The sequence below is a fragment of the Varanus komodoensis genome, unplaced genomic scaffold (assembly GCF_004798865.1).
Source record: "Varanus komodoensis strain SLA01 unplaced genomic scaffold, ASM479886v1 scaffold95, whole genome shotgun sequence".
NCBI classification, from domain to species: Eukaryota; Metazoa; Chordata; class Lepidosauria; order Squamata; family Varanidae; genus Varanus; species Varanus komodoensis.
Window position 1 is genome coordinate 1341274 of NW_025336658.1, and position 20605 is coordinate 1361878.

Here is a 20605-nt window from a genome sequence, read left to right on the forward strand (position 1 = left end):
AGGTTTCCCCTTGACATTAAGTCCAGTCATGCCTGACTCTCGGGGGCAGTGCTCCTCTCCGTTTCCTGGCCGAGGAAGCCGGCGTTTGTCTGCAGACATTCTCCGTGGTCATGTGGCCGGCATGACTAAACACCGAGGTGCATGGAAGGCTGTTACCTGCCCACCAAAGTGGTGCCTTTTTATCTACTCACCTTTGCATGCTTTTGAACTGCAAGGTTGGCAGGAGCTGGGACGGAGCAGCGGGAACTCACCCCATTGTGCAGATTCGAACCGGCGATCTTTCGATCCACCAGCCCAGCAGCACAGCGGTTTAAACCACTGCGCCACCTGCAGTACCTACCAGGTTTAAATCCCTCTAAGCTAGCAGTCCCTGCAGTGACCGATTCCATGTGCTTGAAAGGGTACTTCATACAAGCGATTTATGATAGCCGATGCTATCGTATTTCTGAGCACACCTTCCAAACCCTGTTCTTAGTTAACCTGAGCTGAACCAAACCCAGAAACATCTAGAGTTTCTTGCTGTTTCATGGGAATGGACACATACATTCCCATGGCAACGCCAAACATTTCAGTTACGTCTCCAGATTCAGGAGCTGACGACGTGAGCAGAATCCTCATAGAGGAAATGTTAATCACAGGAAGTGACATCACGGGGTGTGTTTCATCAGGCAGAAAGACTGGCTGAGTCGCCAATACAAAAGTTGGGACTGAACTGTAATTTCATCTCCAATTTTACCTAACGGGAATAAGTGGGCTTGCAGGGAAGAAGGAAAGAACTAAAATGGCGGATGATGGACTGTAGATTGTTCCCATTCGGGGGGCACTTTACCTGCGGGCCTGAGGTCAGGGAAGCACATTCTGCAGGTAAGTTGAGTGGAGATCTCTCCCTCTCCCTCTCCCTCTCCCTCTCAACACACACACACACACACACATACACACAGACCAGTAGTTCATTGTTAAAGCACAGAGAGACTTGGATAGAGAACCTGGGGAAACAGCTTTGGCTTGACAAGAACATTTTCAGCCTGCACTCGGTCTCTTGGGCGACCTGATGCAGGATTAGCAGCTGAGCTGTTTGCTTGCATACTGCTGTTTGTGACTTGTAAACTTGGAAATAAAGCAAGCATCGCAAACAAAGACACTTGGATGCTCCGGTGGCTGCCTCTGGAACTGCCAGAGAACAAGCACCAGCTAGCCAAGTTCTTCCAACCGGGTTTGCAAACAGGAGCGAGGAATTCTTCCCACTGCCCCAGTGGTTTCTCTCCTGACATGCTGCTGGAACAGGAGCAGTGGTGAACTCAAGGGAGACTTTTAAAGCGTTCTCGGACTACAGCCGAAATGCATCCAACGTTCGCTTACGGCATCCACACAAAGTCACAGGGAGCTTCTGATGAAGACAATGCGACCAAGGTTTCCATGTGACTGGCTTGAGCCCAAATTGAGATTAACAAGCACAACTCTCCTTGCACCAGCATGATAAACCTGTCAATTGAGAGTTAATATGGATGAAATTGCCAGTATCCTGCCTCATTGGATCAAATTTGAACATGCAGAAGCATATCTGTGTTTTGCCGGAATAGCCCTCTGCAAAACCGCCAGACCTATTTTGACCTGCCAGTCGTTTTCAACAACATTAACTTTTGAAAACACCTTGGAAATACATCCAGTCAGATTGCATCGTCTAACTTAAAGACTCAGGGGGCAGATGGTAATTCATTAGGTATTAATTCAGAGGCACAGACATGGCAGAATTATGCACCCTTCGGGAAAATGCCAAGGACTTTGAGCAAAATTCCAGTCCGGAAAGCTTAAAAAGACGTGGTAGGGCTCTCGCTGGCTCTTAGCTATGGAAGTTAAATCGAACTTCCGCATCCAGAGGTTACAATGCTCTAAAGATCGGTGGCGGCAACAGCCGGAGGCTATGGTAGCCCTGAGGCCCTGTGGCTGCTTTATCAGAAGCATCACCTCCAAAACACATGAAGTTCTGGCTCCCCTCTATTCAGCACTAGTCAGAGTTCACCTGGAGTCCTGTGTCCAGTTCTGGGTACCTAAAACAGATGCAGAAAAGCTAGAAAGGGTTCAGGTGAGGGCAACAAGGATGATTCGGGGACTGGAGGCAAAGCCCAGTGAGGAAAGATGGCGAGAACTGGGCACGTTCAGCCTCAGGAAGAGAAGCCTGGGGGAACTTATGATAGCACTGTACAAGTACCTCAAAGGTTGTCACAAAGAGGAAGGACAAGATCTCTTCTCGTTCTCTCCAGAGTGCAGGACACGGAATAATAGGCTCAAGTTAAAAGAAACCAGATTCAGACTAGACACCAGGAAGAATTTCCTCACTGACATGGCAGTACAGCGATAGAACCTATTATCTGGGGAAGCTGTGTGCTCTCTCTTGCTGGAGAAGTTCAAAGAGTGTCTGGACAGTCACCTGCGTGGGATGGTGTGACATGGTGTCCTGCAACAGTGGGGGGTTGGACTCGATGGGCTTCTGGCCCCTTCCTACTCTTCTGTGATTTTACGATTCTGTGATTCTTGGAGCCATAGTCGGCCGTGGTGGAAGGCACCACAAAGGACCAGGTAGCACTTCGACCTGAACCAGAAAGGTCCACTGGTCTTTCTGGCACTGGACTGGAAAGGGAAGGATCTAGAAGGCAAGAGCCACAAGCAAGCAAGGTCACTTTTAACGAAATTTTCCCCCTTTCTCTTTTAGGAAACAGAGATGGCTGCAAGAGGGGCCCCAGGTGTTCCCGTTCCAAGCAGGCTTTCTCATGGCTCAGGGCCGCTGTTGTCTTGTGCAGAGAGTACAATCTTGGTCAGGAAACATCATGGCAATCTCAGCAATGTGTGCTTGCAACACAGAATAAGAGTTGGACAAATTGCAATAAGGAACCAAAACCATGCAAGAACTGGGCAAACACACGTCCCCACAGCCCTTGGGTCATAAACACAAAGAGCTTTACTGCCATTACCTTGTGAAGAAACTGGTTTAAATGGGTCTCCACTGTTGTTCCACAAGACCAGCTCTTGAACAGGTAAGATCCTTCCACAACACACGGCACACCTCAGAGTCGCTGATGAGTGAGGAATAACTGATGAGTAAACAGAGGACCAGTAAGTAAATAGGAACGTGGGGCAGGACAGTCGCAGAAGCCGTAGGATGTGATGTCCCACTTGGAAATTCTCTTGGGTCACAGCCTTCCCAGGGGCCAAACTTCGCTCAAAAGGCTCGGGGTCCATCCAGGGTGGCTGTTATGCCAGCGGGCCCCACTGCCGATACTGCACAAGGGAAGTCCACCACTTATTTTATTATGATTTTATTTTATTATTATTTGCGTTTATATACCACCCTAGTAGCCCAAAGGGCTCTCTGGGTGGTTTACAAACATTAAAACCTACCAATCCTAAACAAATAAATAAATTGGCTATGCCACGACAGTATAAAATAACATAGTTAACATGAATTAAATAAATAAATATAGCATTAAAATGTACTAACTTTAAAATATTGGTTAAATAAAAAGGTCTTGACCTGGCGCCGAAAAGCATATAGTGATGGCGACAGGCGGACCTCTCTGGGGAGCACATTCCGTAGTCGGGGCACCACCGCAGAGAAGGCCCTCCTCCGGGTACTCTGTCTCCTAACCTCTTTCAAAGAGGGTTCCCCGAGGAGAACCTCTGCTGCTGATCTTAGGGGGCGGGAGGGCATATGGGGAAAAAGGTGTTCCTTTAGGTATCCTGGATACATTTACACTTGCAGAGTAAAGTGCTAATACTTCTAAGAGAAAGTCCTGAAATGAGCAGAGATGCTAGTTTTGGGATCAGGACAGGTTGGCGGAGCATTGCCCCATTTGTCTAGCTCACCCACCCCATTTCAGGAACAAACATTTTCACTTTTTAAGGTTGCTTGTGGAAGTGCTAAATCTCCATTGCACAAGTGGCGAGTTTTGCTCAAGGAACAGAAGGGGTTTGCTGGGCTACATCCCCTGCCATTCCTGGCCAGCACGGAAACAGCCGATGGTGGCGCTGCCCGGGAATGAGGGCATCAGCAACTCAGAGCATCCAGAAGACCCCCATTTCTGTGACTAAGGCTCAGGGCCTTATTCTTCCTCATTAACCTCTGTGTGTGAATACCCCTTTTTCACCAGCTTTTACAGTGCAACCTTCCTGGGGCAGAAAATTACATCCCTGCCCTCTGTAACTCAATGTGCACATTCTTGATACAACAGCAATTTTTCTCCGATGAACCACAGAACTTTGACCAATCGATTACTTTTTTAAAGAATTTGCATGATATCTAGCTTTGATACGAGGACTTTTATGAAATACCGAAAGGAGAATTCCGCTTCCCAGTGCCACGCACGAAGGCTGGTGGGAAAATACTGGTTTAATAGTCCCATTTTCTTTCCTTGTCACAGCAAATCATGAGCACGTAACTATATTAAAAAGCTATGCAAACACGGTGTCTTAACTTGCTGCCTTACAAATAAATCAGGCAGCGCTTTAGCGGATTAATCTGTCAATTGAAACAATTAAGGCATGCAGAGCTAATGGTCAATAGTTTTATCCAAACTGTGAATGTTTTGAACAGGCAAATATACAGAATAGTCCATGAAGACATTTTAATAGTACAGCAGTTTTAAATCGCGCTACCTTAAAAACTTGCAGCGACATCCATACAATTACACTAATAGAGTTGTGTTGGGAATGAACGAGGCAGTAGATCTGGGAATATGTTGCAGGGCAGGGGTGACACCGACTCTTCGGATGGGGACCCTGAGGTCTGGGAAGTTTGGGGTCTCCAAATATTGAGATGGCAGACGAGCGAGCGCTTGTCTCAAGGCTGCTGTCTCCAGGTCTTCAGGCAGGTCCTGGGAACCAACAGGGCTTGGAAGTGTTGAGAGGGGACATGGGAGAGGAGCAAGAGCAGCCGGGTTCAACCCTTGACCCCATGACATGGCATCAGGAGAGCAGGGTCAGCCAACTTGAGAGGCTGCGTACTGCTGGAGCGCTGCCTGTTTCCAGAAGGGCCTTCCCAGAGGGGTGGCGGTCCAGGGTTCACCAGAGGGAAAGTTCTCAGAAGCAGTCTCCAGTCTGGGTCCAATCAACCTCTCTGTGCATGCTCAGAGACACTTTCTTCCCTGGCTATATCTTGTTGGATGTACACTGGAAAGACTGTCTTTGCCAGAGGATGGTCTGTTGTTTTAAAAGAGAGAATGAGGGAACCTCATTCCCATCGTGATGGGAGAATAAGAAAGTTGAAATTCCTAGCCCCTCTTCCAAATGCAAGTTTTCTGTTGTTGTTGCTAGGACAGAAAAAGTGCATTTAGGTGTGTATTTTTTAAAGCATAAACCCAAATGTATAGTTGTAAACCATCTCGAGACTTTTAAGTATGGGGCAGTATAGATAAATTTTAACTAAATTAATTAATAAATAATAGTTCCCCCATTAACTAAAACATGATCATTTTTTAAAAAAAACCCCCAATGTTCATAGTTTTAACTTGTGCATTTTTCCCCCCAGTGGATGTATTTTGCAAACAATTTTACACACTTGAAAATACACATTCACATTTTGGGATGTGAATGCAGGAAACTCTGGTATTTTAACTAACTGAAACGAGAGCCATTTTGGATAAAGGGGTGGGATATAAAGCAAATAAATAAATAAATTTCGTGTATATTTCTACACTCTACGTGTGCACTGGAAAGAGACAGTTTAATTCCCATGGTGAGAGAAAATGGCCGTACCATTTTTAGATAAGAGACGGGAATCACATCTTGGAATACCCACTTATGGAAATAAAAAGATCTGCAAAGTCGGAAAATGGTGCAAGACTTTGCCGTGCTGCTTCTTCAGTTTGTTTCTAAGAGGGGAAAATATTGAAGGGGAAGCACACACGTGCACACCATTTGCACAAGAGACGTTCCACGTTCTGCTGCGCCCCCTTCATTCTGCCAAGTGTCTGATGTGCCCCAGGACAAACAGCAGAAGCCAAAGCCCCTCCGAAGTGAAGAATTTCATTTTGTCAAACTGCCACACCATGCCATTGCGTCTGTCGCATATCCTGAAACCCAAGGGAAAGGTGGGCTTTTGTGGGGGGGGCTTGTCTGACTCATCCCCACAGTATATGCCAGCACGGGACGAGGAGCAGTCAAATTTAGAGCAGAGAGGTCAGCGTGACGGTGGCGAGTATTTGCCCCGCACCATGGACAGCTCCGTTTCCTGCTGCGTGTTGATTGTACAAGAGCCCCATTAATGCCGTCAAAAGGCGGGCGTGCCAAGCCCCTCAAGGACTTAATGCAGAGATCATCCAGCCCCTCTCGGCAATGGGAAAACATGTTGTGATCCTCTTAGTGGCGTAATTGTTGCTTGCCCGGCGTTCCTCTCGCCCCAGCTGTCAATCCGAGGCTGCCACGACCCCTCTTAAACTCCCACATCAGCACGCAAACAGAGTTTAATATAATTAGCCATGATGGAAAACAAGGGTCAGCGGTGTGTGTTTAAAACGAAAACACCTTTCTGGCTGGGCTCTGCTTTAACGTTCTGAGCCATCGGTGGTACGTGTCCCCAGACATCTCCCCTGAAAACAGGGCACTTCTGAGTTTAAAGCAATCGAACTGGTGGGGGAAACATGCTGTCAACGGACTGAAAGAGGACGTGGGGAAGAGTCAAATCTTTCCATCCCTCTGGGAAAAAGACAGTCAGCAGCTAATTCCGGAAAGGATGCGCCATTGTCCAGAACATCATGTGCTGAACTGGACACCTGCTCTGGCAGGGATGTTTTATTCCCTGCTATTATTCATTCATTCGGTTTGCTCCCCACCTTTGCACCAAAGCAACGGCGATGCAGGTCATTCGGTTGTGGCCTTGAATTCCTCCCCTCGGAATTGCAGGATCAGACCTTCGCAATGCCATCGCAGTAGCTCCCGCAGAAGCTCCACAGAGCTTCACTGGACAATACTTGCCTTTCCCTAGAGTGTAATTCCTGCAACTTCTTTCCAGAGGTTCGCTGGAGGCCACGCATATCCCGAGGTCTGCCCTTGTTCGCTTGCCTCTGTGCCCACCTCTTCTCCCAGGCTTCAGCCTGAAAGCCCAGAGTAGCCTAAACTGGGCTGGGTACAAATGCTTCCCAATCCATTCCAGGCCGTTGCTTGGGAAAACAATGACCTTGCCTTACTGAAGCTTCCTACTTCTGCTCTCAGCACCTGTCCCAGGTGTGCAACTATTTCTCCACAATCTGTGCCAGCCCATCCCTTATGATCACAGACAGGGGCCCTTCTCCAGGAGCCGTCCTTGAAGGAGATTGAAGAAGGGCCTTTTCCATGGTGGCACCCCGACTGTGGAACACGCTCCCCAGAGAGGTCTGCCTGGAGCCATCCCTTTATTCTCTTTGGCATCAGGTGAAGACCTTTTTATTCTCCCAATATTTTAACAGTTAATTGGTTTTATCCTTGTTTTTTATCATCATTTATCAGATGCAGTGTGTTGTGTGCTGTTTGTTGTATATGGTTGCTTTGCTTCTTTGTTTTTTGTAAGCTGTCCAGAGACTTACAGCCGTCCAGTCTATAAAATCTAGAAAAAAAAAATCTGCCAGCTAGGTGAGGGAGGAGGCCCTCTGTGGCTACTAGCCTTGCTGGCCATGGGCTCCCTCCTTCCCCAGAGGCGGCCTGCCTGCACACCCCAGTTGCTGAGGAGCTTGGGCAGGGGAGGTCTTGCACCCCTCCTGTCGGAGGGACCCTGTGGGCAGCTGGTTTTCCATCATGTGCGTGGAGTGCTGGGCTGGATGGACCCTCGATCCAGTCCAGTAGGGCTGTTCTTCAGTTTTTATGTCCCCCAACTGCAGGCTCTGCCAGGGCCCCGATTCCAGCCCCAATTTGCACAAATCAATTCTGTTGAGATCCTTGGTCTGAAATAGACCCTGCTCCCACAGAAACCCATCTCAGGGCCTCTGCTTGGCCGGCTCTGTCCCATTGGATCCCAATCCTTCTAAGATTCACCTCAGCTCCCTGCCAGAGGCACAGAACTAACGGGGAGTCCACCTGACTGTTTGGTAAATAAATAAAAGGAAAATTCCCAGAGGCTCTAAGGATTCCTAGCCACCAATATCATTTCTATACTGCCCAATAGGTGACGCTGCCTGGAAAGTTCACAACAATTCACAAACTTCAGAAAAAGGGGAAAAAATCAACGCAGAAAATCTAAAACAATTGAAGTTGCTATAAACAATTGCAAAAAAATTGCAATAAATTAGCAGTTGCAAAACAATTGCAATAAAATTGCAATACAATAGTGTCTAAACCACTGGAGATGCCCTCATCAGATCCCATAAAACCTCTGGGAGGAGAGGACAGTTTTATTGTGGTGGTCAAAAGATGAGAGCCGTGGTCCCTGCTGGGTCTCATTTCATAACTGGAGGATTCCACCGTTGAGAAGACACCCGCCTTTGTTGCCACCTTCTGAACCTCACGCGGAGGTCCCTGCAGCAGGCCGATTGGGCCTCAAAAACGTCACACTGATTTCCTTCCCAGAACAAGCCCCATTCCCCCTTAGACGATACGCCTGGAAAGAATGCAACCGGTGCCTGGCCTTCTCCGGAACCAAGCAGTGAACTTCATGTGATGCACGCAACACACCCATCACCTCTGTGTAGTGTGGCTGCAGTGACTTGAGGCCTTGCCTCTCTGCTAAGAGTGGGAATAGAGAAAGTTGGCTTCATCCTGGCTGAGGCACGTGGTCCAGGTAGCTCAGAAATGCCAACACAAATGTCAAAAGCCAGTTTGGCAGGAGATTGTTCTGATCCTGCCTTCTACAAGCATGCCATGATCCACAGCCCTTCCTTCCTTCCTCCTTCCTTCCTTCCTTTCTCCATCCTTCCTTCCTTCTTCCTTGCTTCCTCCCTCCCTCCCTCCCTCCCTCCCTCCCTCCTTCCTTCCTTGCTTCCTTCCATCCTCCCTCCCTCCCAACCAGAAATATTTAATACAGCTACCAAGGTCCGTCTACATTTGAAGACCTTTGGCACCCTCTTTGCAGCAGGACACAGAGAGGAGCCAAGGCAATCTCTCAGCAAAGGAAGAAGAAGTCTGCCAGACTGGCGTGTGAAATTTTATAAGCCGAAAAACCCAACACCAACAGATTGTTGCAGAAATTACATGAATCATCGTGTTGTTATAGCAACATCATCCCTGCATCAGATCTAAAAACCCAGTACAGCTCATATAATAAAAAGCATTAGGTAAAAAAAGATATATAATGAGATAAAAATGGATTGGCACAACCTTGCCATAACACCCACGCTTCCCTTTCCAATAACACCACTTTGAAAGAATTTGACTTTTTCGGTATTTAAATAAGGCAAAAGAAACATGGAAAGAAAGGAAGGGAGGGGACCGAGATTTCACAAGAGGGCCATCTCCATTATCAAATCCAAATCCCATTGTTAGTTATTTAAATAAGAAGTTTTCTTGTGTAACTGAATGAAGAAAATAAAATGAAATGCCACAAGCAGTGATGCACTCTGATTCAAAATGATAAAGTTTCATAAGCATAGAATATAACCAGTAAACTTCCCAAATGGGAAATGTTCACACGGAGGTAGTCATCAAGTGAACCCTCAGCAAGGTGAGACAGCTAAGCAAGGTTCCCTGATTGGTATAACACTACACTTGTGCCATAAATAGAGAGCCAAAGCGGCGTAGTGGTTAAGGGTGTGGGACTGGGACTCGAGCCATCCGGGTTCTAGTCCCCACTCAGCCCTGAAAGCCAACTGGGTGATTTGGGCCAGTCTCAGACCCCCACAGGGCTGTCTGTTGTAGCGATAAGGCTAAAAATAGGAGGGGGAGAATAATGTAAGCTGCTTTGAGCTTGTTGGAAGAAAGCGGGATATAGATATAATGCATCAATAATAGAATACAGCTCACTGCAGTATTCTTAGCATTTCCTTAATGTTTCTCTTGACCAGAAAGCCATCTCTCAGTCCCCTCCTTTCGCAGTGTAAGGACAGCACCTCCACCATTGCCAAGTTACCTTCCAGCAGCTACTTCTTTTCCAAGAAAGAGGAAGAAGAAGTTGCTTCCAGCCACTTCCGTTCTTTGCTTTCCAACATACACTCCTTTTCCTGATCTCTTCCATCTGCACACAGAAAGGCATACACCTCAGAGCAACTTCCACTCAGCCCGCATAAGTGAAATGTTTCTGCATGGTTAGAGAATGGGCAACAGATGTGACCCTCTCTCTCTTTCTCTCTCTGCTTGAAATAAGGACTGCACGGAGAAGTGGAAGGGCATCACATGCCACAGACTTGGGCACACCTGCCGCAGCCGTCTGGAAGGGCCTGGCCTTGCAAAGCACCAGAAAGCAGGGACCCGGAAGGTCAGTTTCAACATCATCATTGCCACAGGTGAGTAGGGAAAATCAGAAATCCACCCTGTGGCACCTCTAACCTCAGTGCCTGAGCATCCTCGGTGTTGTGCGCACGCGCTCGGATGAGATTCCCAGGTGCACGTGGGAGATGGAGGGCTTTGGTAGGAATGGCAGCTCAGACCGCGAGGAGGGGGAGTGGATGGCTGACCCAGCCGTGGCTCGGAGGTCTCACTCTGAGATTGGAGTTGTTGAGACTGGTGAGACCCCAGAGGCCTGAACTCTCCCGGTGAGCCAGCTCTGGATCCAAGCACTTCCAGGGCAACCACTGAGCCCCCTCCCACTCCTGATGGTGGGAAAGGATCCGGTGGGGAACAGGCTGGGGAGGGGTTCTCGGGAGGAGAACTGGACACCCCGGGAGACGTGGACACAAGGACCCGTCGACACACCCACCAGCTGGACCAGTTAGGGGCCCGATGGGAAGAGCGTTGGCATGCCCACTTCCACAGCACGCCCCCCTCCAGAGACCGGCCCCGAAGGACTCATAAGCAGAGCTCTGGGTGAGCAGGGGCAGAGCGAGGGGTCCACTTTCGAGGCTTGTGAATACGTTGACTTCTGTATGGCATAAAGGCTCTTCCAATAATTGCTGAACAGCCTGTCTCATCTGGGAGGGGACACCTAGCTCATACCACTCGGGGCACAGCTTCCCGAGTTGCCGCTGCAGCATGCACAGACTCTAGACCCACCCTGCCTGCGATGCCGTGCACAGAGCAAGAAGCCCCCAGAGCAAAGCCCTTGGAGCACTCTCCAGCGAGCCTACCCTGCTGGCACCCCGCTCCAGCGACTCTTGAGGAAGAGGTGCCAGCTGCTCCCTGCCAGCAGCACTCCCTACAAGCAGGAGAAAAAGCAGAGCCTTGGTCCGTGGGGAACCCCTAGCCCCACACTGCAATTCTGACTGGTCAAGGGTTGCCAGGCGACTTCTCCAGCTCTGCCTGGACATGGTGAGCACTGAGCTAGAACACAAAGCACACGCTCTTCCACGGCACTGCAGCCCCTCCTGCCGATGGAGCACCCTCTGAGCTGATGCTGCACTCTAAGCCCTCTTCAGAAGGAAGCATTGGTCTGGGCAGTGACAACCATCCAGCAGGGAATGGGAGCCGGAGATTGCTCCATCGGCAGGCACAAGCTGCCACCCCTGACACTCCTCCCCTAGAAGTGAGAGGCTCACCCTGCCTCATGGGAAGGCTGTTGTTATGCACCATAAAGTCCATGACTTATGACAACCCTATGAATGAGAGACCTCCAAAATGTCCAATCCATGAGAGCCCTGCTCAACTCTTCCCAACTCCAGGATGTGGCTTCCTTGATGTAGTTCATCCATCGCATTGCTGGTCTTTCCCTTTCTTCTTCCTCTTCCTCTTCCTCTTTTCTCCTCCTCCTCCTCCTTCCTTCAACTTTCCATAACATGGCTGCATTCTAGTGAGTAAAAAGCTAGTTTATCAGGATAAAACTCAGGTTGGAAGTCCATGCCCAGCTTTCTAGATGAAGGTATATCGCAAAACTACATCTCTAGTGTCAAGTGTCCAGTGCTAGCCCTGAGTAACACAGCTTTTGTTCTCCAGGACTTCCTAGAACACCACATGACCCCGATTTCTAATCAGACACCTTTCTTTGTTGCCAAGAGAAATAATTTTCTCAGGTCAAGACTTGCTCCCTCGATGTAACTGAGGCTCGCAATCATAAGCCCATAAATATAACTTGCCAGGCACAGGGAGACTTTATGGGGGAAGCAAAAGGCAAGGGGGGGAGTGGGTAGGAAATGAAGGCCAGGTTAATATTTCCCCATACTGAGCAACACTGTCTTCTATATCATTCGAGCTGAAATGCCATACATAATTTTAGCTTGAGTGGTCACATCTGTCATGTTCAGGGCAGGGCGATGAACAGTCGGCCCCTGCAGTCAGTTTTTCCTCTCTTCTGTTGCAGAGTGCAGGGGGAACACCTGTAGGCTGGGGCAGAACACCTCCTTTACAAGCAACAGGGCTCTGGGTTCAAATCCTGGTACCTCCAGGGGGAGGCCTGCCTGAAACACTGAAGAGCCGATGAGAAGTCTCTATAGGCAGACCAGAGCGGGAAAGACCAAAGGCCTACTTTGGTGTAAGAGTAGGTAAGACAAATGCACACCCAGCTCCCAGCAGTTTCTATGGCTCCAGAACATTTACGATCCTCCCAGCACAGATGGTGCCCCCCCCCTCAGGCACTATCCATCCCCAGGTGACCTCAGCTTCGGTCAAACAGCTTCATCACACACCAACTGAGCAGTCCAGGACTGAGTACGGACCATCTGGAGCAGCCCCACTGAGAAAGCCCCAGATCAGCCAAAAGGCTTGCCTCTTGGTAGAACCCACCAATTCCCAAAGTGTCCCAAAGAGAAACAATGAAGAGGAACATGCAAAACTGCTTTATGTCTGTCTGTCTCTCTGTCTGTCTTTTAAAACTTTTCTAGATCGTCCTTTACTGAAGCCTCAGGATGGTTTAACAATACAACAACGTAAAATAAAACACAGCATCCTAAAAAATTCCAACTGACAATAAAACCCCAATTAAAACAACCAGATCTTTAAACATTGGGAAAATATACAAGTTTTAGCCTGGTGCCAAAAAGAATACAGTGATGGCGCCAGGCGAACCTCTCTGGGGAGCGAATTCCACAATTGGGGTCCACCACAGAGAAGGCCCTTCTCCAGGTAGCCACCCTCCTAATCTCCTTCAGGGAGGGCACCCAGAGAAGGGCCTCTGCCCTTTGGGTCCATCTAGCCGGATCTTACCATCCTCGACTGGCAGCTGTGAATCTTCAGAGCTTAAGGCAGAAATACTTCCAGCCCTAGCTGAAAATAACAGAGATTAGCGCTGGGTCCTTCCCTGTGCAAAACCTGCACTCTATCACTCAACTACAACTCCAAAAAGAGGTTGCTTCTCTATCCCTCCTCCTTTTGGTGGGTTGTTAAAGGAGGTTTGCTCCCTCCTGCCTACGCACTGCATGGATACGGAAGGTCTCACCCTCCACGACTCCCAACCGTTGTTCGTGCTCGCTGGGGCTGATGGAATTTGCAGCCCCGCAATTTCCAGAAGGCCTGATGCTGGACTACAGGTTAAGAAGAACCAAAGAACACTCCCGTACCCAGCCCAGATGGGGTCTACCTAGTCCACCGTCTTATGGCACACATGTACTGTCCAAGGAGGTAAGTCCAGCATTAAGAGACAGACAGCTTTTGATTAGAGTTATTTTACATAGCTGCCATGGCTAAAAGCTGCCGGTAAAATAGCAAGGGCCACTTCTGCAGAATCAAATGACTGAACCACAAAAGGCAGGTGAACAATGTCCCAGAACAGACTGAACCTGCAGCGGTTGGGTCTTCTCCACCCCCATGAACTTGTGCACAAGTGAGACACAGAAAAGAAGTAAACACAGAGTGAATCGATTTATAACATATTTGAACTGAAAGCCTATTTTACAGTAGCTGTAGAATCAGCTCTGAATTCCCTGGTAATAGACAAGATAAAAAAGTGAATTGTCCCCGTGCACCGAAGCATGCCAATTGCAATTCCAGTTATAGACCAAAGCCATGCTCAGAAAAAGTATTTTTATTTAATAGTGGCCACTGCACAGCTAGGAAATCCAAGAGAGGCCAGTGCATTAAAGAACCCAGTCACGGCTGGTTCTGCAACTTGGAAGAGCCAAGCATGTGATAGTCAAACTCGCTGAAATTTGCTGCATTTCATTCTGGTTTGTTCGCATTCCTGAATACACTGCTTTTGAAAAATAGGAAAATGCATTTTCAATAGACAAAAAATGTGTATTTTTAAAGTGCTTTTCACTAATTGGAAAAAGTGCATTTTTAAAAATGCACGTGTTTCCTGCTTGAAAATTTGGTTTTGTCTCTACAAAACAAAGGATAAAAGGAGGGATTGGGGAAGAGGGAATGCACATTTGCACAAATATGCAAATAAGGGAGTGGACACTTTTGCATGTGAATGCAAATTCAGAAAACAAAACACACACACACACACACACACACACACACACACGATCCTTCAAATTGTACTCTTGCTCAGGTTGGGGGCTGGAACGGGAAATGTCTGGTGTGATTTGTGGATGAGAGCACATATTTCATACATCCCTATTCCTGCTCTTATGTCACAGTTGCAACCACTGAATACAGCTGCAGATGTAAAGAACACTCCAGGAACGGCAAACCTGTGCAGGCTGGAGGAGACTCATAATTTGGTTACCGATGCCCCGTTTCCAGATGTTGCCCTGATTCCAGCCACGACATCTAATATTTCTTATCTGGCCCAGATTCTTAGGTGCTACGCAAAAGAACATGCATTAGGACCTTTAGCATTCTGCCCAACCGCTGGGAGGGAAACATGCATATTCCCTGAATACGCTGTTGTAGCCTGAGAAGCCATGGATTAAACTGACACATTATGGGAAAGCCGATGCAAATCTGGCTGCCCAGATTGAGAGCACTCAGAAAGGGCGGTGCTCATTGCAGAAGGGATGTTTCTGCTTTAGCAAAGCAGATTTAATGAAGGAGAAATGCCTCAAGATCTTTGGGACGTGCCGTTGTCACCGCAGGAAGATTGAGCATGTTCCATAGCAGGAATTTCCCGTCATTTCGAAATGCCTCCTTTCTTACGATGTGGTTTATATATTGTCAATGGACTCATGTTTCAACTAGGAGCCAAGCTGGGAGTTACAGTAAAAGGGATACTATTTCCAGAAAGGGGCAGGGGGATTCCATTTATTGGGCTCATTTCTGGGCCCCTTGTTACAGGAAGGATCTAGCCATGTTAGAGTCAGTGCAGCGTAGGGCCACAAGGTTGGTGGCCAGTTTGCAGGGGATGCCGCATGAGGCGAGACTGAGGGAACTGGGTCTCTTCAGACTCAGAGGGGATCTGTTGGCGACATACAGGTATGTAAGGGGGTGTCACACGGAGATGGGTAGAGACCTGTCCTCCCCTGCAAAGGAGGGCAGAACATGTCCCAATGGAGCAAAGCTCAGGAAAGCAGGGTTCAATTTAGATGCCGGGAAGCACTTCCTGACAGTTAAGACCCTGAGGGTATGGAATGGGCTTCCACGGGAGGTGGTTGAGGCCCCATCGGTGTGGGTGTTCAAGGACAGGCTGGACATGCACATGGTGGGCATGTCATGAGCAGAGAAGGCTGGAGCTGGGGGTCAGACTAGATGGCCTGGGAGACCCCTTCTGACTCACTCTGTTTTTTGTTTCTATTTTAAAAGCATGTATTTTCCCCTATAAGGGAGCCAGAAACGAGGCCATGCTATCTTTTAACACACAATGAAAACAGGGCTATTCCAAATTGGATGGAACCAGGTGCGAAGAGATCTGTCACGGTGCTGCAGGGTGAGAAGAAGAGGTGGGAGAGAAGCCAAATAAGGGACAAGGTGAAAATGAGAGTGGAGGTGGCCAGGATGGGGAGATCTGAAATTAAACACAGGTACAAAATATTATTTGCCGCCAAGGTGGCTGAAGATGATGCACAAAATCAAGCGACAGTGACAGCAAGATGAGCGGAGGACCAGATCCCTTGGATGTGCCAGGCACCAACTGATCGAAGGGCAAGATGAGGATCGTTGACTGCAATGCGATTTCTCTCATATTTCACCATGTTTGCTTCTGCTATGCAAACCTGCCTATAATCCTCTCCCTTGGCTCTGTCCAGGGTCCTGAAAGATATACAGTGGTACCTCGGCTCACGAACGCCTTGGTTCACAACCAAATCAGGTCGCGAACACAAATTCCATGAAAATTTTGACTTGGGTCACGAACTCTGCATTGGGTGGCGGCCAAGATCGCAGACATCTCTCCACCCCCCCCCGAGTGGGGAGATGGCCACAATCGCAGTTGCGTTCATGCAAGGAAGGTGTGCATGATCGTGGGCGCGCTCCTGCAGGAAAGACAGGTGCAATCTCGGCCATCCCCCCCACCCCCGCAACCAGCACGATAGCAGCCATCTCCCTACCCCCCCCCGAGTGCGGAGATGGTCGCGATCATGCTGGGGGCGGGGGGAGGAGATGGCCAAGATCACACACATCTCTCCATCCCCCAGTGCACCCCATTCACACCCGTCTCCCCCCATCCACGTGCAGGGATGACAGGCGTGATCTCGGTCGTGCTGGGGGGGCAGGGAGATGGTCGTGCTTGTGCTTGGGGTGGGGGGGGGGGAGATGGCCATGATCTTTGTTGTTCTGTCACTTTGCTTCACATTTTTCTGATTTAAAAAAATGGTTACATAACGGATTAACCTTATTTACATTGAACCTTATGGGGAAATTTAACTTGGCTCACAACCAATTTGGGTCACGACCAGAGTCCTGGAACGGATTGAGTTCGTGAGCCAAGGTACCACTGTATCTCAAAACTCCTTTGCTCTCAGAAAACCGGCCTGTCCTCCGTTTTCCCTCAAGGACATCCACTGGATTTGCCCATCACGGGTGGTGCCTTTACTAGGACAAGTCCTTCTGCCAACTCTCCACCAGCAGGGTCTTACTTTTGGGAGAAGGGACATTTTCAGGAAAGAATCTGGGGATAAGCAAGACTACTCTCTGGCCCTGTACACTGTTCTCCACAGCGGAAATTCTGACTTTACTAATGGAAAGAAACGGGTGCAAGGGACTTCCCGCCACTGTACTTTTGGAGATGGAAGTTTGCGCCAGTGTGAAGATACTCTGTGGGCAAAGAGGTAATAGGGTTGGCAAAAAGGAGACTAGAACTAGGATCACAGTTACGTTAGAGCTCATTCAGCCATGAAGTATGCCTTAGAAGATATTGGACTGTGCAGAGATGGACAGATTCACATTAATAATGAAACATAAAGAAGAGTCAATGTATTATGAGACTTGGAATTTGTTCAACAAGTGGCTGGAAAAGAGGACGTAGACTTAAAGTTTAGGATATTTATGCAATCTATGTATAGAAGAATCCGATGCTTAACCAATAGATATGATGGTTCTTTGTTTTCTTTTTCCTGTTTGCTTGTTTAAAAAGAATAAAATATATTTTAAAAAAGAAGCATCGGAACATTTAAGAATGGGAAAAAACCAGCTCAGAGGCTAAGCAACTGGTGGCTGGGAAACCTTGGGTGGAAGCAGGAAAAGGAGATATGGAAATATGAGGACGTAAATAAATATGATGTAAATATGAGGTTCAGATTCGGCCTGCAGAATGGAGTCAGTACGCCCAGCCCACGAAGCAAAGAAATGTCCTGAGCGGCTCTCTCACATCTGCTTAGCGACTGGCTTTAAATAACAGATCAACTCACCAAACAGGATAAGGAGAGCTCCAGAATAAAGCCACTGATGGCTTGCTGCTGGTGGTTTTGTTTGCTTACTCTTGTTCTTCTGCAGTTCTTTTTTGCATCCCAGTAACTCAAAACAGCTTGCATCATTCTCCTGCTCCTTCTCTCAGTCTTATCCCCACAACAACCCTGTGAGGTAGGTGGGGCTGAGAGCCCAGGACTGGCCCAAAGTCACCCAGGTGGCTCCATGGCTGGGCAGGTGCTACAGCCCAGATCTCCCAAGTCCCAGTTCCACAGTCTTAACCACTACACTACACTGGATCTCAAAAGTACAGTCAGACCAAGATTATTGTTATTATTAACATTTCTACAGTGCCCGTAGCCAAAGCACTCTGGGCAGTTTACAAAAATAATCAGAGAATCAAACACTCAAGTCACCCATCCAGCTTCTAAACAGGCCTGACCTTGCTTAGTTTTCAAGATGAGGCAGAAGCAGGCACTTCGGGCAATACAGAAGCTATACAGAAAATGCAGACTATACAGGAAAAAAACAATTCTTATATACTATAAATACCCCCCAAATGCAAAATATAAGAAAACTGTCTACTTAATAGAAAGGAGACCTGTTAAACTGCTGATGTGAGTCCCTGCATCACACCCCCAAATATCTTCAGATGTCTTTATCATGCCCATTAGACAGAGAAAAACAGCATGGCCCTACTAAACAGAAGTTAGAGAAGCAGGGCCCTGGTCCCAAAAGCAAGTCAATTCCTTGAAGCAGAAAGGTGTTTTGCCCAAGTTTTTCTGGAATGGAATCCAGAAGCATATTTCCAGAGCAAAGGGACAGAAGCTCCACTCGGAACGTGGCCGGGGTATCTGCCATTCTGAAGATTTCTCTCATCACTTATTCATCTCACTGCATCGCTGAAGGGACTCTTTGCACAAGGGAACCACCAGGGACCAAAATTCGATGATGGATTCCTCCGTTAAGTAAAGAAATGTATTTGCTGAATATTTAAAGTGCAACACCCCTGCAACGAAATGGCAAAGCGAGTAATGTGGTTCCATCGGTTATTCATTTTCCATTCTCTCCTATCTGTGAATACTGCTGAAGGGTTGAATTAATAAAGTATCTTCCAGCCGTTGGGAAGAAAGACATCACAAAAACCTTTTGGTTTATCGAACACAAGTCAGAAAGAAGAGGATTCTAACTGCCACAGCTCTAACTCCAGGGAAGAATCGTCCATTTTAACCAATTTTGTTGCCTGATGACTACCTTGCTGCGACCTTGGAAAAGCTCTCAAAGTTATTCTAACATTATTTCAAAATCACTTGTGCAGCTGAACGGATCTGTTCCCCTAGCCCCGCTGAACATGCAGCAAAAAAGGACTGTTAACTTTATCTTGGGACACTGGTCTTCAAACTGCATTTCACAGAAGGTTATGATCCATTGGCAACATGCAGGTATGTGAGGGGGTGTCACACAGAAGTGGGTCAAGGCCTGTTTGCCCCCATGAAGGAGGGAAGGACACGCTCCAATGGAGAAAAGCTCAGGAAACCAAGGTTCAAGTTAGATGGCAGGAGGTACTTCCTGACAGTCAGGACCCTGAGGGTGTGGAATGGGTTTTTATGGGAGAAGGTCGAAGCCCCACTGGTGAGGGTGTTCTGGACATGCACATGGTAGGTGTGCCATGACTGGAGCCGGCTGGAGCCAGGGGTCAGACTAGATGGCACGAGAGACCCCTTCTGACTCACTCTGTTTCCATGTTTCTATGAAGTGACCCTCAGAAAGTTGCTGAGTAAATAGGATTCTCTGTCAGAAGGTCTTCCAGTCTCGTTTTCAGGGTACGCAGCCTGAAGCTTGCAACTGCGGTGGGATCCAATTCTGAAGCCTTGTGTGAACTTGAGAGCCAGTGTGGTGTGGTTACGAGAATGGGCCTGGAATTCAGCAAGGTGACACAGGTGGCAGACGAGGCTTTTGGAACCATGACAGTGGCAAGCCGCTTGTCACAGTTCCTCTGTTGGCACAGAAGGAGGGAGGGGAGAGGAGCATAATTATTAGACTAAGTGCCTTAGAAAATATTGCTTCCTTTAGGAATGAACAGGAGCCTCACACGAGGCTCCATCTCCAGAAAGCTCCCGGTAGTGGGAGATGCTATCATCATTAGAGACAGAGGGATGAGTGTAAACCACACAGCGATTTGCCTGCCAAATATGACACAGAGCTCAGCTGAAATTGCTCAGAAGACATTTTTCTACGAAAATGTGAGATTTCGCTTTTGCTCCCACTCCTTCCCAAACAGGAAGCTTGCGCTGCAGAAGGATCTCGCCATTCCTTCGGGAAGCTGTCAGCAGCCCCCACGCGCACATGCGGGCTCACAACCCCAGTTCGGAGCACTGGGGAGGACAGAGAGGGGGCCCGGTCGCCGCTGCCGCTTCTGCCACTTACAGCCGTGGCACCCAATGAGAGGAGGAGGGAGGGGGCTCCGGCACCGCTCTTGGCACTTCTGGAGGAGAGGCTGCCTAGTCGCTCCTGCTCCGGGGAAATCTGGGGAAATTCCAAGAGGTGAAGCTGTGCGGGCCGGGCCAAGGAGCGGAGGAACGCCGGGTCCAGGACGTGAGTTTGAGCTGAGTCCGGAGCTCACTATGGGCTAGAGGCTTGGGGCAAGTCAGGGGGTCCAGGTCGAAGGCACGGATGAAGGCAGTCGAGTTTGGCACAGAGAGAGAGAGAGAGAGACAGTCAGAGCACAGTTCCAAAGTCACTTTACTGGAGAGATGATGCGAGGGCTGGAGCAGGCTGGAGCAAGGCATGGTCTACGCAGAGGAAAGATGGGAAGAGCGGGAAGGGCACTGGCTGGAGTGAGGCGGGAACAGACTTGAGCAAGGCAGGAATGAACCGGAGCAGGACTTGAACGTGGAGGAAG

At 48.5% G+C, this 20605-nt stretch overlaps 1 protein-coding gene across 2 annotated transcripts in view; it reads right to left on the reverse strand.

The window, feature by feature from the left end:
* The window catches only part of TSNARE1 (t-SNARE domain containing 1), a 372223-nt gene that overhangs the window by 316345 nt on the left and 35273 nt on the right, over positions 1 to 20605 (reverse strand). For both annotated transcript variants that reach the window (XM_044418957.1, XM_044418956.1), the window contains exon 2: positions 2970 to 3089. The gene's annotated coding sequence lies outside the window, so the exon portion shown is untranslated. The remainder of the gene's footprint in view (positions 1 to 2969; positions 3090 to 20605) is intronic.